Consider the following 16700-nt stretch of genomic DNA (forward strand, 5'->3'; position numbering starts at 1 on the left):
TGCTTAGTGTATTCATCTCTTGATCTCCCTCTACGATTTTTACCCTCCACGCTGCCCTCCAATGCTAAATTTGTGATCCCTCGATGCCTCAAAACATGTCCTACCAACCGATCCCTTCTTCTAGTCAAGTTGTGCCACAAACTTCTCCCCAATCCTATTCAATACCTCCTCATTAGTTACGTGATCTGCCCACCTTATCTTCAGCATTCTTCTGTAGCACCACATTTCGAAAGCTTCTATTCTCTTCTTGTCCAAACTAGTTATCGTCCATGTTTCACTTTCATACATGGCTACACTCCATACAAATACTTTCAGAAACGACTTCCTGACACTTAAATCTATACTCGATGTTAACAAATTTCTCTTCTTGAGAAACGCTTTCCTTGCCATTGCCAGTCTACATTTTATATCCTCTCTACTTCGACCGTCATCGGTTATTTTACTCCCTAAATAGCAAAACTCCTTTACTACTTTAAGTGTCTCATTTCCTAATCTAATTCCCTCAGCATCACCCGACTTAATTTGACTACATCCCATTATCCTCATTTCGCTTTTGTTGATGTCTTACCATTATATAATCTATCTGATACCTTTTAGTATCTCCAGGATTCTTCCAGGTATACAACCTTCTTTTATGATTCTTGAACCAAGTGTTAGTTATGATTAAGTTATGCTCTGTGCAAAATTCTACAAGGCGGCTTCCTCTCTCATTCCTTCCCCCCAATCCATATTCACCTACTATGTTTCCTTCTCTCCCTTTTCCTATTGTCGAATTCCAGTCACCCATGACTATTAAATTTTCGTCTCCCTTCACTACCTGAATAATTTCTTTTATCTCGTCATACATTTCATCTATTTCTTCATCATCTGCAGAGCTAGTTGGCATATAAACTTGTACTACTGTAGTAGGCATGGGCTTTGTGTCTATCTTGGCCACAATAATGCGTTCACTACGCTGTTTGTAGTAGCTAACCCGCACTCCTATTGTTTTATTCATTATTAAACCTACTCCTGCATTACCCCTATTTGATTTTGTATTTATAACCCTGTAATCACCTGACCAAAAGTCTTGTTCCTCCTGCCACCGAACTTCACTAATTCCCACTTTATCTAACTTTAACCTATCCATTTCCCTTTTTAAATTTTCTAACCTACCTGCCCGATTAAGGGATCTGGCATTCCACGCTCCGATCCGTAGAACGCCAGTTTTCTTTCTCCTGATAACGACGTCCTCTTGAGTAGTCCCCGCCCGGAGATCCGAACGGGGGACTATTTTACCTCCGGAATATTTTACCCAAGAGGACGCCATCATCATTTAATCATACAGTAAAGCTGCATGTCCTCGGGAAAAATTACGGCTGTAGGTTCCCCTTGCTTTCAGCCGTTCGCAGTACCAGCACAGCAAGGCCGTTTTGGTTAATGTTACAAGGCCAGATCAGTCAATCATCCAGACTGTTGCCCCTGCAACTACTGAAAAGGCTGCTGCCCCTCTTCAGGAACCACATGTTTGTCTGGCCTCTCAACAGATACCCCTCCGTTGTGGTTGCACCTACGGTACGGCCATCTGTATCGCTGAGGCACGCAAGCCTCCCCACCAACGGCAAGATCCATGGTTCATGGGGAGGGGTAAAAGGAGGTCCGACACGATATGAGGAGGTATCTCATGACTTCTGTCAACTCAGTGTATTGCTATAGGTGCTCTGTATGAATTATCTACCATTTTACACTATTTGCCATACGAGGAAGATTTCATCTTTTTTTCAGATGATCCAAGCTTTATTCCCAAGAAGAGTAAGGCGCATCAACAGGGGAAACAATAAATGACGTTTTTCTTAACGTTTTGTTTGCTCAAACGGATTACCTGTATACTTAGTACAAAAATAGAACATGTGCTTTTTTTCCTATCAGATATGCTCCATATCCAACTATATACAGGGTGTTCAAAAAGTCTCTCCGCAGTGCCGTATGACTGTTAGCCGCGCGTGCCGTATGATTGTTCGCCTGCCTGGGTTACTTCCCTTCAAGTGGACTCTCCCAGCATTCCACTGTTTCGTCTATCTCAGCCAGCGTCAGTAGTATCGTTGGTGTGTGTCGTTATGTGTTGACGTGAATGATTAAGCTTAGTTCCTTTGTTCGTTTCTTTCGTTTTTGTCACTGTTAAAATGCTAACCATTCAAGAACGTGTGTTTTTAGTCGAACAAGCGTTCAAAGTTGGCGATAAATACGCAATTTCAGTTCATCAAACATTTAATTCAGTTTTCCCAGAGACAACACTCCCACATCGCGATACTGTGCGAGATTTGATTAACAAATTTGGAAGTACGGGTTCAGTGACAGATGCACCGAGAAGTGGTCGTCCTAGCGTTTTATCTGAGGATAAACTACTCGATATTTCCGATAAAGGGTCCATGAGTCCGAACAAGTCACTAAGAAAACTCGCTCAGGAAATCGATGTTAGTGTCGGAACGGCCCAAACAGCTGTAAGGAAGAAATCAGAACATTTTCCATACAAAGTGACAGTCGTGCAAGAACTGAAAAATACTGATCAAGGCAAGAGACTGCATTATTGTCAATGGTTCAAAAATTTCGTTCATCAAAATGGAAAGGATATTCTTAATGAAATGTTCTTCACTGATGAGGCGTGGTTTCATTTATCCGGGTACATGAACTCGAAAAATTCTCGTATGTGGAGTACTGCAAATCCTTTGTGTATTCATGAGGAACCACTTCATTCTGTGAAAATAGGAGTTTGGTTTGCAGTTTCTAGACGTCGGATTGTGGGTCCCATATTTTTCAACGAAACAGTAAACTCACAACGATACTGCAGTGATATTCTGTACCCATTCATAGGAAAAAAATGGTTCAAATGGCTCTGAGCACTATGGGACTCAACTGCTGAGGTCATTAGTCCCCTAGAACTTAGAACTAGTTAAACCTAACTAACCTAAGGACATCACAAACATCCATGCCCGAGGCAGGATTCGAACCTGCGACCGTAGCGGTCTTGCGGTTCCAGACTGCAGCGCCTTTAACCGCACGGCCACTTCGGCCGGCCCCATTCATAGGAGAACATGTGTTAAGTGAAATACTGAACGGATATTTTCAACAAGATGGTGCAACGGCGCATACAGCTCGCGTTTCAATTTCACTGCTTGCTGATGTTTTTGGTGATCACATAATTTCACAGGGACTTGGGCCTTCACGATCGTCTGACCTAACACCACCTGACTTCTCCTTCTGGGGTGCAGCGAAAAAAAACCGTCCAAAATCCATCGATGAATTGAAAACTGCAGTATCCACTTTCACTGCTTCTGTTACAGAAGAAATGTTACAGCTTGTGTTTGGAAACATGATTAGACGAATTGAATTGTGTATTCAACAACAGGGGGAACACTTTCAACATTTAATGCGAAAATTTGTAAGTAAAAATGAATATTCAATAAATTAATAACTTGTATTTCACTGAGTTTCATTTCGGTATGTTCACTGCGGCATACGGCACGCACGGCTAACAATCATACGGCACTGCGGAGAGACTTTTTGAACACCCCGTATCAAACATTTAGGTTCAGTTACTTTTGCCACAATGAAAATTGACAACCTTGGTGTCATATAAGTCAATAAGTTAACATATTTTGGATATTCTCATTCACTGTAATGTTTTATGGCGGTAATATTCCGGGGTAACGCCTCACTTAGGAATAAAGGAATAATTGCACAAAACAAAGCAATTAGAACTGTAAATAATTGCAGAAAGAAAAACAGTCGGCTCTTCCCTCTAGTTATTGTGACTTAAGCAACGAAAGAGATGAAATACACTGCTATAAATCTCATCTCTTCTTTAGGACATTCACCTGTATTATAGAAGAATTTTCCAACAGAAATCAGTAGTCTTTTACAAATAGGTACCATTTAGCCTTTTGAACGTCTATTTTTTAATACACAAAGGAATTACATACATTGTCTGCGAGTGGATATTGATTTAAATCCATGTGCCTGACCGGGATTCGAACCTGACTCTCTTGCTCACTAAGCAGATGCCCTGACCACTGCGCTACATGGACTACCCTAGCACGCCTCCCACCAGACCCAGATTCTCAACTCACTCACATACTACTGACGTAGTGCCCCTTGCCCATTACCCTCATTACTCGCGACAATTCGCCGATTCCCATAGAGTTCAAATCTGCTGGTCATCCGCACTCAAGAGATCGTTGGCCGTCTTCGCCGTAATTTTATATACACGTGGTGTCTAGTCTTCCACACATGTCCGAAAGAATAGACACCACGTATAGTTTTTGATTGTCTGTGCGACATTTTACTCAACTGAGGTTTTCCTTGCCATAACGATTGTCATAGTCATGACCTGTGGAACATGATACTCACCAGCTAACCAACTTCAAGAGTGGTCCACACTCGACAATGCAGGGAGTGCCGCTCTTTACCTTACCATTACATTTCCATGTATTAAACTTCTATAATCCAGCCGAATGTCTTACTCAGTCCCGTGTTCTCTGTCTGTAAAAAAAACTTGTTGCCTCCGTGCCATGTGAACACGAGAGAGCGGGCTTTGCCATCGAGATATACTCCACTTGCTTTCCTTTACCATCGGGAGTGCACGACAAAGACAGCGTCCGTATTTGGTATCCAAGAGATCTTGAATAGCTTCTGTTGCCCCTGAATGGTCGTCGATGATATTTCACGGCTTTGGCACTAAAAAACTATCCCAAATCGTTGAGACAACTTAAGGAGTGTAATTTTCTACTGAAAACCGCAATGGGTCGATAATATTTCAATCTGAAAACTGCGAAGATCAGGAAAGGCATGTTATTTGATCCTCGTGCACATCTAACCAACATTAGACATTACGTCTTTCTCGGTGGGGACATTATTCCGGACATTATTCCCCTGTCCAAACGTTTGCCTTTAGTAAATTCGTCCAGTGGTGGAGAATAACATACCAGTAGATTGACTGCACGGCATTTCGTGTTTCCATGGGTCGGTGGATTCGAATTTTGGTCTCCTTCCAGCAATGGAGCCATTTAGAAGATTTCGCAATAGCATCTCTACCATGAATCTCATGCTTACGTAGTCACAGTCGCATGTTTCAGTTGACACTATTATTTAGATGCACATTCAACTCAACAATGACTATCATTATAGTTTACGACTGCGATGCTACCGGCTTCGCACCAGACCTGTATTTCTACACTTGGTGCTTGTTCCAGATCCTTTATTTTCCGCTGTGAGTTTGAGATGTATCGGACACACAAAGATTATACCTGCTTTCTTTGCACGCACTCTTTTTTTGCATTTTAAGGTAGGCTTATCGAAGTGTGTAACGCTGAAAGTTGGTGACCCGTGTTTAATAAAACAGCTGCGGAACGCGGCTTCGATGGTGGCGGAAAAACAGCCCTTGTCAAGAGTGTTAATAAAAAGAAATAGCATATTTATTTACAGATAAAATTCGATCCCTTTACAAACCTTTCGCCTGCACTACGGATTTAAGTCGCTGGTAACTGTGCGCACGGCTTAAATCCCGTTCCGTATGACGTCAACAAGGGACATGACGTCAGCGGCTCCCCCTTGGCCATTAACTCTAAACAAGATCAGCGACGAGATTTAAGTTTATGCGAGCACCCGGGGCCAACCCCGGTCCCAGCTTGCCTCGCGGCGTGGACTGCCCCCCGCTCCCTCCAGCGGCGAAACAAGCCCAAACTGTCCCGGCAAGTAAAAGCTCCGCCAGTCGGCACGCCTGAGCCACGAGTTTCTGTTATACGGGACGTATCATAATTAAAATCCAAAACTGATGCGAGTGAAGGTATACGACAACAGGAGTAAGAACGTTCTAGTGAATATGGTTCTGCAAATGAGTCGCTTCCGAGATGGTTGCGAATGTGTGGCTCGAGTCGCCACTGACTTCAGTATGAAATATTGTCCCAGTTAGTACAAATATGTTTGAAATGTAAACTTGTCTATTACGTCCCCTTCTAATTCAGATTTCACTTATGGCCCATGCTCGAGGTATGTGGCAAATGCATACTGGGGCATCGGCAAATTTTGCTGCTGACGTGAGACTACCTCTCGCGCAGCGGTATGGTCCAAAATGGAAAGGTCGAGCGGGACCTGTACTTTGGCCCGCAAGCTCACGACACCTCAACCCTCTGGATTTTTCTGTGTGGGACCTTCTCAAAACTGAAGTGTACAGCACTCCCTTCGCTACTATTGAAGAACTGAAGCACCACAATGTGTAATCTTCTCGAGATGTTCGCGATGATTCAACAGTGTTCGAGAGAACTCGTAACTCGCTGTAGAGAAGAGAACAGTACTGCCTCCAAATGCGAGGACGACACGTGGTTCACCTCCTTTACCAGATACGTAGGCCTACTCGTGTACACTGAATTGTAACGTGCAACATGCTGAAGCAGTATTGTATTACTTGTTAAGGTGGGCCCACTTTAGATGTTGACTTGATCCAAAAGTTTACACTCCAAATACATTCCCACTAATCAGAAGAATATTTCATACTGATGACAGCGGCGGCTCATAAGCTTACATTCGCAAATAACTCGCAAACGAACTACTTTGAATGAAGTAGCATAAATTTCTTATGAACGAAGTATTTGATTTTTAAATTCAGATTGTTGAACTACTGAAAGTACTCCAGTATGAAAGTTGCTTGAATATTTTGTGACTCTACTGTTGATATACTCTCGAACTGTGTTAGCCTCACGTTAGGTAAAGATATTAATTGAATTCGTTTGGTCAACAACACTAAAGTACTAATGTACGTCGCTTTCTTGTCAGAAAAACAACACCTCTTAATTTCTTCAATCTGCAGCGCAGTGCGCGCAGATATGAAACTTCCTGACTGATAAAAACTGTGCACCGGAGTGGAACTCGAAACTGTGACCTTTGTCTGTAGCAGCCAAGCGCTCTGCCAAATGTCAAGGGGACCGTGCCTACTTGTCTTCACCGATTTCATCCTAATTTATCGTATGGGCACACGTCTAAGTGATAGAAGTGCGAGCGCCAGATGGCCAACAGTTTAGAAAAAATAGCATTTTTGACAAGTATTGGGTGATGCATAAGCCATTTATGTTAACGTAGATCCTAGACAGCGTTTGGAGCAGCTGAATGAATCCAGAACGGTAATCCGAGGGTCGTGAGGTCGATTCCATACGCTTTTTTTACTTATTATTTTTACGTTGTTTGCACTGTAACTAAACTGAAATAATGGTCAATACACTATGTGATCAAAAGTATCCGGAACCCCCCCCCCCCCAAAAAAAAAATGCGTTTTTCATATTTGGTGCATTGTGCTGCCACCTTCTGCCGTGTAGTCCACATCAGCGACCTCAGTAGTGATTAGACATCGTGAGAGAGCAGAATGGGGAGCTCCTCGGAACTCACGGTCTTCAAACGTGGTCACTTGTGTCATGCGTCGGTACGCGAGATTTCCACTCTCCTAGACATCCCTAGGTCCACTGCTTCCGAAGTGATAGTAAAGTGGAAACGAGAAGGGACACGTACAGCACAAAAGCGTACAGGCCGACCTCGTCTGTTGACTGACAGAGACCGCCGACAGTTGAAGAGGGTCGTATTGTGTAATAGGCAGACATATACAAAAGCAAAAGCCTGTCTTTAAACCTAAAACTTTGTCATTATATCATTGCAATTAGACCGTCAGCTTTGTATGGATCAGAATGTTTAAACATGACGAAGAAAGGACCACTACGAAAACATGAAATAAAAGACCGGAAAATTTTGAGGAAAATCCTTGGCCCTATCAAAGAAAACTGAGTTTTCCGCTGAAGACACAACTGTGAGATGACATTCAGGATCGAGACGTTTTCAGAGAAAAAGCCAAAATTACTAAAAACCTTATTTCGCTTACTACGCCAGTTGCACGTCCTGCCTGCAAATGGTCAAAACAGAGAAAAGAAGCACAGTCAGCCAAAATGAAAAACTACTGGCAAAAGATGAAAACATAATCAGGGAAGAGATAAAAATCTTCGTGGTCCATAGCAGGCCGAAATGATAGGAAAAAAAAGCAGACATCGATCCAGACCATCACACAGGAATTCCAAACTGCATCACAATCCACTGCAAGTACTATGACAGTTAGGCGGAAGGTGAGAAAACTTCGGTTTCATGGTCGAACGGCTGCTCATAAGCCACACATCACGCTGGTAAATGTCAAACGACACCTCGCTTGGCTTAAGGAGCGTAAACATTGGACGATTGAACAGTGGAGAAACGTTGTGTGGAGTGACGAATCACGGTACACAATGCGGCGATCCGATGGCAGGGTGTGGGTATGGCGAATGCCCGGTGAACGTCATCTGCCAGCGTGCATAGTGCCAACAGTAAAATTCGGAGGCGGCGGTGTTATGGTGTGGTTGTTTCTTGAATAATCGGGCTTGCACCCCTTGTTGCTTTGCGTGGCACTATCACAGCACAGGCCTACATTGAGCCGGCCGTTGTGGCTGAGTGGTTCTAGGCGGTTCAGTCTGGAACCGCGCCATCGCTACGGTCGCAGGTTCGAATCCTGCGTCGGGCATGGATGTGTGTGATGTCCTTAGGTTAGTTAGGTTTAAGTAGTTCTAAGTTCTAGGGGACTGATGACCTCAGATGCTGTCCTATAGTGCTCAGAGCCATTTGAGCCTACACTGATGTTTTAAGCACCTTCTTGCTTTCCACTGTTGAAGAGCAATTCGGGGATGGCGACTGCATCTTTCAACTCGATCGAGCACCTGTTTATAATGCACGGCCTGTGGCGGAGTGGCCACACGACAATAACATCCCTGTAATGGACTGGCCTGAGTCCTATAGAATGTCGATGGACATGCATGCAAGTTCGAAGGAACATCGTATTTGTGAAGCAATTGTATACCAATTAGCCTCCGCCACAAGCGGTAATGTGGTTTTCGGAGTAGAGAGATGGCAGTTTCAGATTCCACTAGAAAATAGCTTCAGGATGAAAGCCGAAACCGAATGTGGTCTAAGGTAAACAACTTTTTAGCAGCTGGAGCTGTTGTTGGTTAGTCAAGTGTTGGGGAGCTGCCGCCGTTGTGTAGCGGCCAGCCGGCACCCCACAGCACCGGCTGAGTCACGCGCCGCCTCCACGGCGCAGCCCGCTCGCTCGCCTCCCTTTCGGATTCCTAAATTTTTTAAAACGGCCTCTGCCGCGGCCGCCCCGCTGATCTTTTGTCGGATCGCGGCGGTTTATCAGCTCTTACTCATCGCGACGCTGCCTCCCCCCAGCCCTTACCGTGTCGCCGCGGCCGCCACAGCTCCGCCCGTGTTTTTCGGCGGATTGTCGCGACTCGTCCCCGCCGGCTGCGTCGTGATTGCCTTCTATCCACGCCTCCCCTCCACCCTTCCCTGAAATATAGCGCACGGCACCTCGGGCGCACTTTCGGCGCCAACCCCCAGCCCTTTTCCCCTTTGCACTTTCCCATTCCCGCGGAATACCTCCGTATGTGCAAGGAAAGCGAAAACATTCATAACGTTTACGCTTAATATCCTTCTCCAGATCGAGAGAGATACCGCTGTGGTTAAGACGTAACTGTCGTGTGCAGGAGGGGAGAGCTTCAAATCACCTCGCGGCCGTTGTATTTTACGTCTCTGTAAGTCTATCTGTTTAGCGATGGTCGCGGGACTCGGCTGTTCGATTGGTGACGTCAGATTAAACACCTTTCAACTTTATTTTATTAGGCAACCAGTTTCGGCGCCTTATTACGCCATCTTCAGGCCGCTGACCGCCGTGTTGGAATAATCTACCTCGCTTGTGATCGAAGCAGCGGCCAGCAATACTGGTATTAGTAGATATCTACTTGCTACATTGACCACTTCGGCGGGTGATGTTTGAAGTGGTTGCTGTAGAAAGTAGATATCTACTAATACTAGTATTGCTGGCAGGTGCTTCGATCACAAGCGAGGTAGATTATTCCAACACGGCGGTCAGCGGCCTGAAGATAGCGTAATAAAGCGCCGAAACTGCTTGCCTAGTAAAATAAAGTTGAAAATTGCCGGCTGAAAGGTGTTTAATGCGATATCCTCGTTGTATTTTAGGTTTCCTCCAATTATTATGTCATGGTTGTTAACTACTAACGCGAACTGTGTAGAGGAGGTCAGTTTGTTTTTTAATATGCGAAAGAGTTCAGACTTCCACAGCCTACCCTTAATTAATGTTGATTTCTCGTATATCATACAATGAGATGGAAAAAGTCAAGGGACAGTGATATGCACATATATAGATGACTGTAGTATCACGTACACAAGGTATAAAACAGCAGCAGTGCATTGGTGGAGCTGTCATTTGTAACTCAGGTGATTCAAGTGAAAAGGTCTGCCACGTGATTATGGCCGTACCACGAGAATCAGCAGACTATGAACGCGAAATGGCAGTTGGCGCTAGCTAGCGTGGGGCATCTCATTTCGGAAATCGTTAGAGAAATTAATGTTCCGAGATCAACAGTGTCAAGAGTGTTCCCAGAATACCAGTTTTCAGGCATTACCTTTTACCATGGGCATCGAATTGTCAACGGACTTCACTTAACGACCGAGAGCAGCGGCGTTCGCTTAGAGTTGTCACTGCTAACAGACAAGTAATTCTGCGTGAAGTAAACCCAGAAATTAAAGTGGGACGTACGACAACGTAGCCGTTAGGACAGCGCGGTGAAATTCGGCGTTAATGGGCTGTGGGAGAAGACGACCGACGCGTGTGTCTTTGCTAACAGCACGACATCGCCTGTAGCAAAATGGCTCTGAGCACTATGGGACTCAACTGCTGAGGTCATAAGTCCCCTAGAACTTAGAACTACTTAAACCTAACTAACCTAAGGACAACACACACATCCATGCCCGAGGCAGGATTCGAACCTGCGACCGTAGCGGTCGCGCGGTTCCAGACTGTAGCGCCAGAACCGCTCGGCCACCAGCGGCCGGCGCCTGTAGCACCTCCCCGTTGCTCGTGACGATATCAGTTGGACCCAAGACACTGGAAAACCGCGACGTAGTCAGATGAGCCCCGATTTCATTTGCTGGTAGGGTTCGAGTGTGGCGCAGACCCCACGAAGCCACGGATCCAAGTTGAAGTAACTGTGCTAATGGGTGGTGCCTCCATAATGGTATGGGCTGCGTTTAGATCGAATGGACTGGGTCCTCTGGTCCAACTGAACCAATCATTGACTGCAAATGGCTATGTGAGGCTACTTGCAGACCATTTGCAGCCTTCATGGGCTTCATTTCTGTGTATGACAATGTGTCATGTTATCGGACCACAGTTGTTCGCGAGTGGATTGAAGAACAATCTCGACGGTTCGAGCAGTCATTTGGTCACCTAGGTCACCCTACACGAATCCCATCAAATATATATGGTACATAATCGAAAGGTTGCCAACGGCCTTGCCGCATTAGTAACACCGGTTCCCGTCAAATTACCGAAGTTAAGTGCTATCGGACTGGGCTAGCACTTGGATGGGTGACCGTCCGGTCTGCCGAGCGCCCTTGGCAAGCGGGCTGCACTCAGCCCTTGTGAGGCAAACTGAGCAGCTACTTGACTGAGAAGGTATAGACAGCAGTGCATTGGCAGAGCTCTCATTTGTACTCAGGTGACTAGAGAAACACTATTAAGAAAATCTAGAGAACCGCCATTTGAAGCTGATTGTCGAACAATTGTACTGGCGCCTACATACATTGCGGGTAAGGACCACGAAGATCACATACATGAGAAATTAGGACTCATATGGACACACACAAACATTGGTTTTTTCCTCGCCCTATTTGCGAGTGTAATGGGAAAGGAAATGAAAACTTGTGGTACAGGGCACCCTCCATCATGCACCGTACGGTGGCTTGCGGAGTACCGATGTAGATTTAGACGTAGGGGCTCCGGTCTCGTAAACTGACATACGGCCGGTAGGGCCGGTAGAGCAGTATGCTGACCGCTTGCCTCTCCATATCCGCATCCAGTGACGCCTGTGGGCTGAGGATGACACGGCGGCCGGTCCGTCCCGTCGGGCCTTCATGGCCTTTTCGGGCGGAGTTTAGTTTTTAGTTTTATGAGTGGTCATTTCGTCCACAAAATCCTGCTCCGGTAACGCTTCCGCAATTATGGACAACTATAGAGGCAGCAGGGCTCGACATTTCTGTAGAGGACTTCCAACGACATATTGAATCCATGGCATGCCGAGTTCCTGCACTATGCTGGGGAAAAGTAAGGTCGACACGATATTAGGAGCTATCTCGTGACTTTTGGCACCTAAGTGTACTTGAAATGATAATGAAAGCAAGACCCTAAGCTGTCAACAGGCGTTGATATACATCAACGGGGACATTTGAAAATGTGTGCCCAGACTGGGACGCGAACCCGGGATCTCCTGCTTACATGGCAGACGCTCCATCCATCTGAGCCACCGAGGGTACAGAGGATAGGACGACTGCAGAGATTTATCCCTTGCACGCTCCCCGTGTGACCCACATTCCCAACTTAATGTCCAGACACTACATTCGTAGTGCCCGTGCCCATTATACTCATTACTCACGGTAGACAATCTTACCGAGTCCCGTAAGAGTTCGGACAATGCGTGTGCATCCAGCACAGAAGAAGAAGAAGGTCAATGGCCGGTTAGCCTGAACTATATGAAGATGGCATCTGTCCTTTCGGACATGTCCGAAAGAACAGCTACCATCTTCATATAAGTGTACTTGATCCACTGCGGAATACACATTCCGCTGGCACATGCCAGGGTGATTCTGTGATGATCTTACAAACTTTCAGAAATGGTGGAGAAGGGTGAATGTGTCAATTTTATGTAAGGGACCCTGGTCTGAAAACGACCGAGTCGAACATAATAACCGATAAGCGCTCAGATGCCTCTGACACTGGACGTCTTCCACTGCAAGCTCTTTGCTTTTAATACCCTGGACCAAAACAAGAAAAAAATGTCAAGTAGACATGGGCTCTAAAATGCACACCTTAGGAACAGTGGGTACTTTTCAGTAGATGAGATGTGCCTCTCAGGAACAAAGCTGGGCAAGTCCAGAGGACGACGACCGGTGCACCGCTGTTGTTCCCTTGCCTGCCTCGTCTGCAGTCGCAGGCTGTTTCAACACATTTCGTCATGTATTATCAATTCTGATCACCATTTGCCCCACGTTGTCTTCTGTATGCAATACTAAGATAGATGATTAAGAAAATGCAACGAATTGTGTCTTTTCACTTACGAGATGCTGTCACGTAGGAGACGTCTAATTGACAATGATAACGAGAAGTGGCTTTCGGAGGATACTGAGGATAGAGTGAGTGTATTGATGAGTGAGCAAGAAAGAACTCAGTCCGCCGAGCGAGGTCGCGCAGTGATAAGGTACTGGACTCTTATTCGGGAGGACGACGGTTCAAATCCCCGTCCGGCCATCCATACTCAAGATTTCGTGATTTTCCTGCATTTCCTAAGCTAAATGTTTCGATAATTCCTTTGAAAGGACACAGCCAGTTCCCTCTCCCAATCTCAGTCTATGGTCCGTATCCTAATTACCTCGTCGTGGACGGCACGTTAAACCCCAATCTTCCTTTCCCGTTCCTTGCCTGACTTCTGCCGTGATCGAAGCGTCAGAGAATCTCAAGCTGGCGAAGGAAAAGAAATTGTCGATAATAGGGAGTCTATTGTATGCAAATGGAAGATGTTTAGTGATCGTGTTAGTGTCCACATCAAATTCTCATATTCTTCTTTACCAGTGCTCCACTGTTTATCAAAGTCTTCAAATGGTTCAAATGGCTCTGAGCACTATGGGACTCAACTGCTGAGGTCATTAGTCCCCTAGAACTCAGAACTAGTTAAACCTAACTAACCTAAGGACATCACAAACATCCATGCCCGAGGCAGGATTCGAACCTGCGACCGTAGCGGTCTTGCGGTTCCAGACTGCAGCGCTTTTAACCGCACGGCCACTTCGGCCGGCTCAAAGTCTTCGACCAACAGTGAAAATCAAGTATTGACAGTACTTTTTTTACGGACGACGTGCATCGTGAAATTTTGATCACAACAAATATACCGGGTGTCTCAGTAGTGTTTCACTGGTTACAAACATGCATAAGGCAGAAAATATGACACACACAGACGAACATCGTTTATCTTGAAGTGCGGGCAACATATTAAGGTTTTTGTGTACACACACATGCAATTAATAAATTTAGATGTGTCATTCTTTCGTTGCCCAAAGGACATCCAGACAATATTCCAATTCCACCCAAGTGTTCGTCTATATTTCGTTATGCTGTATGTTATAATGTCAGTAATTCTGCGCCGTAATGCTGCGATGTCGTTCACTGGTTTTTAGTAAACCTGGTCCTTGTCTTAACCCCAAAGCAAGAAATCCAGAGGTGTTTTGTCGCGTGATCACTGAGGCCAGTTAATGGGACCACCACACTCAATCCATCTCCCCGGAATCTTTTTATCCAAGTAATCGCGAACATCTAACCCCCCACCACCACCACCAATGAGGAGGCGTGCTACCTTGCTGGAAAATTAAGTTCCGCAGTGTACTGAATCCGTGGCATGACAAATAAATGCAAAATATCAAGATAGGTATTGGCTGTGAGTGTCGTTTCACTGAAGAAAAATGTCCATTAATTTTATTTTGTATAAGACCGTCTAGGGCTGTCTCTGACGGTCACGCACAGCGTGACGATTCTCGGACTCATAGATCCTAGCATTCTGTTGAATGACAACATCGTTCAAATGAAATGTGGCCTCATCTGAGAAAAGGACGCATTTCAGATAGTCAGTATTTTCCTCGTTTTCAGTCAGCATGGCAACAACAAAGTCTTAACGAGCACTGTAATCCGTTGGTTGGAGGGACTGCACGACCTAGAGAAGTTGTTTATGTGGGATGCGCTAAACTGATGTCTGCGGAATCTGCAACTCACGCGAGGCTCTGCGGACTGGCTTCTTGAGACTTGTCGCAAAGCCGTCTCTCACTGTCTCCACTGTATGCGCACTGCGTTCATCAAAGACGCTCCCTGTTTCCTTAAACTTCGCATATCACATATGTATGCTTTTAACCTCTGGTGGCTGTTTACACTATGCCGTCCGGAATTTTCTTTGGACTGTTTTTGGTGACTGTGTCTCGTGATACCAGAGGACACATTGGGCTTTCTTCTGATTTGAGTACGTGTTGTTTGCAAATGGTGTTCGATTCTGCTATTACGTCACTGGGCCCTGTAACAAACAAAGTGATAGTTAGATGTTTGTATACAAAAACTTGAATATGTCACACGCAATTCAAGATAAAAAAGTATTTGTCCGTGTCATATTTTATGCCTTATGAATGTTTGTAATCAGGGAAAAACGTCTTGCACAGCCAGAAGAGAAAAATACTGAAGGTTATTCCACTATTGCAACAATCAATGAGGTTGTCATGGAAAGATGTTTTATCTGAGGAAATGGAAGAAATCCTAGAGTATTGGAAAAAAAATTCATTAATGAAATCCTCACTCTGCGGCGGGGTTTGCGCTGATATGGCAGATTAAAACTATGGGCCGGACCGAGACTCGAACTCGGGACCTTTGCCCTTCACGAGTTCTCTACCAACTGGGCTACCCAAGCACGACTCAGTACTCGTCCTCACAGAGTTACTTCCGACAGTACATCCTCTTCTACTTTCCAAACTTCACAGCAGTTCTCCTGCGAAATTTGCGTGACCAGCACTCCTGGAAGAAAAGATATTGTGGAGAGACAGTTTTAATTTGCCAGAAAGTTTCAAGAATGAATGATTACGTAGAGATCTCCCTATTTCCTAATATTAATCCCGTAGTACGAGGCCCGCTGTTTACATGATTTAACAAACGTAATTTGTTAATTTTTGTAGCTGGATGCCCTTCCTGGAACTATAGTCGATAGTTAACCTGAGGGAGGGAATAAGTGTGTGCTATCTGCTCGTGAGTCGTGTAAACTTTGTTGTGATATCGTATTTTAACACTATATCTAATGTATTTTTTTTACACATAGATTGGGGACAAAGCCAGAATTTGCCTAAACGAGCTTGGAAAACCACCTCTGAACAGATTGGAAAAACCGCTAGCACTAGTGTGTTATATCTGAAGGAGATCACTGTGAAGGGGATGTTGATGAATAAATAAGGTGTCTTTGAGAAAAACAAAAATTCCCGTTACTTTTTGATCACACCTCCTATGTGCCTGTCAATAAATACAACTTCCAGTTATAATATGATGATTCTAGTAAACTGGTGTCTTCATCAAAAAGTGAAATTTGCCAGAACATTTGTGGCTCATCTTGAATAACGGTGTTCATCATCATCATCATTGTCATTATCATCATCGTCATCACCACCACCACATCCATCACCAAGATAATCAGGAACAGATTCGATCTGATTGAATTTTCATGACTCCTACGTAACTTGTAAATAACGTTTCCGAGAGTGGGCCGAGTATAATGTGTTATTTTGACTGACAATAATTTTAGATTAGAGGATCCTGTGTAATGATTCTGAACATGTAGGATTTCTGTACAGCATCATTTTCTTATTAATTTCCTCAGACGTAGGAGATTTTCGATGGACGTACAGACAAAGGTGTTGTCTTGATTCGGAATTAATGGATTTTTCCAGGAACGCTTCTTACGCGGGAATGATGCGCGAATAATGGCTGATAGCATTTTTTTTCCTTTTTT

General features: G+C 44.8%; 1 protein-coding gene across 1 annotated transcript in view; it reads left to right on the forward strand.

Annotated features, from left to right (window-relative positions):
* The window catches only part of LOC126252197 (protein-L-histidine N-pros-methyltransferase-like), a 153296-nt gene that overhangs the window by 67050 nt on the left and 69546 nt on the right, over positions 1-16700 (forward strand). The window lies entirely within an intron of this gene.

Source organism: Schistocerca nitens, chromosome 4, assembly GCF_023898315.1.
Source record: "Schistocerca nitens isolate TAMUIC-IGC-003100 chromosome 4, iqSchNite1.1, whole genome shotgun sequence".
NCBI lineage: Eukaryota > Metazoa > Arthropoda > Insecta > Orthoptera > Acrididae > Schistocerca > Schistocerca nitens.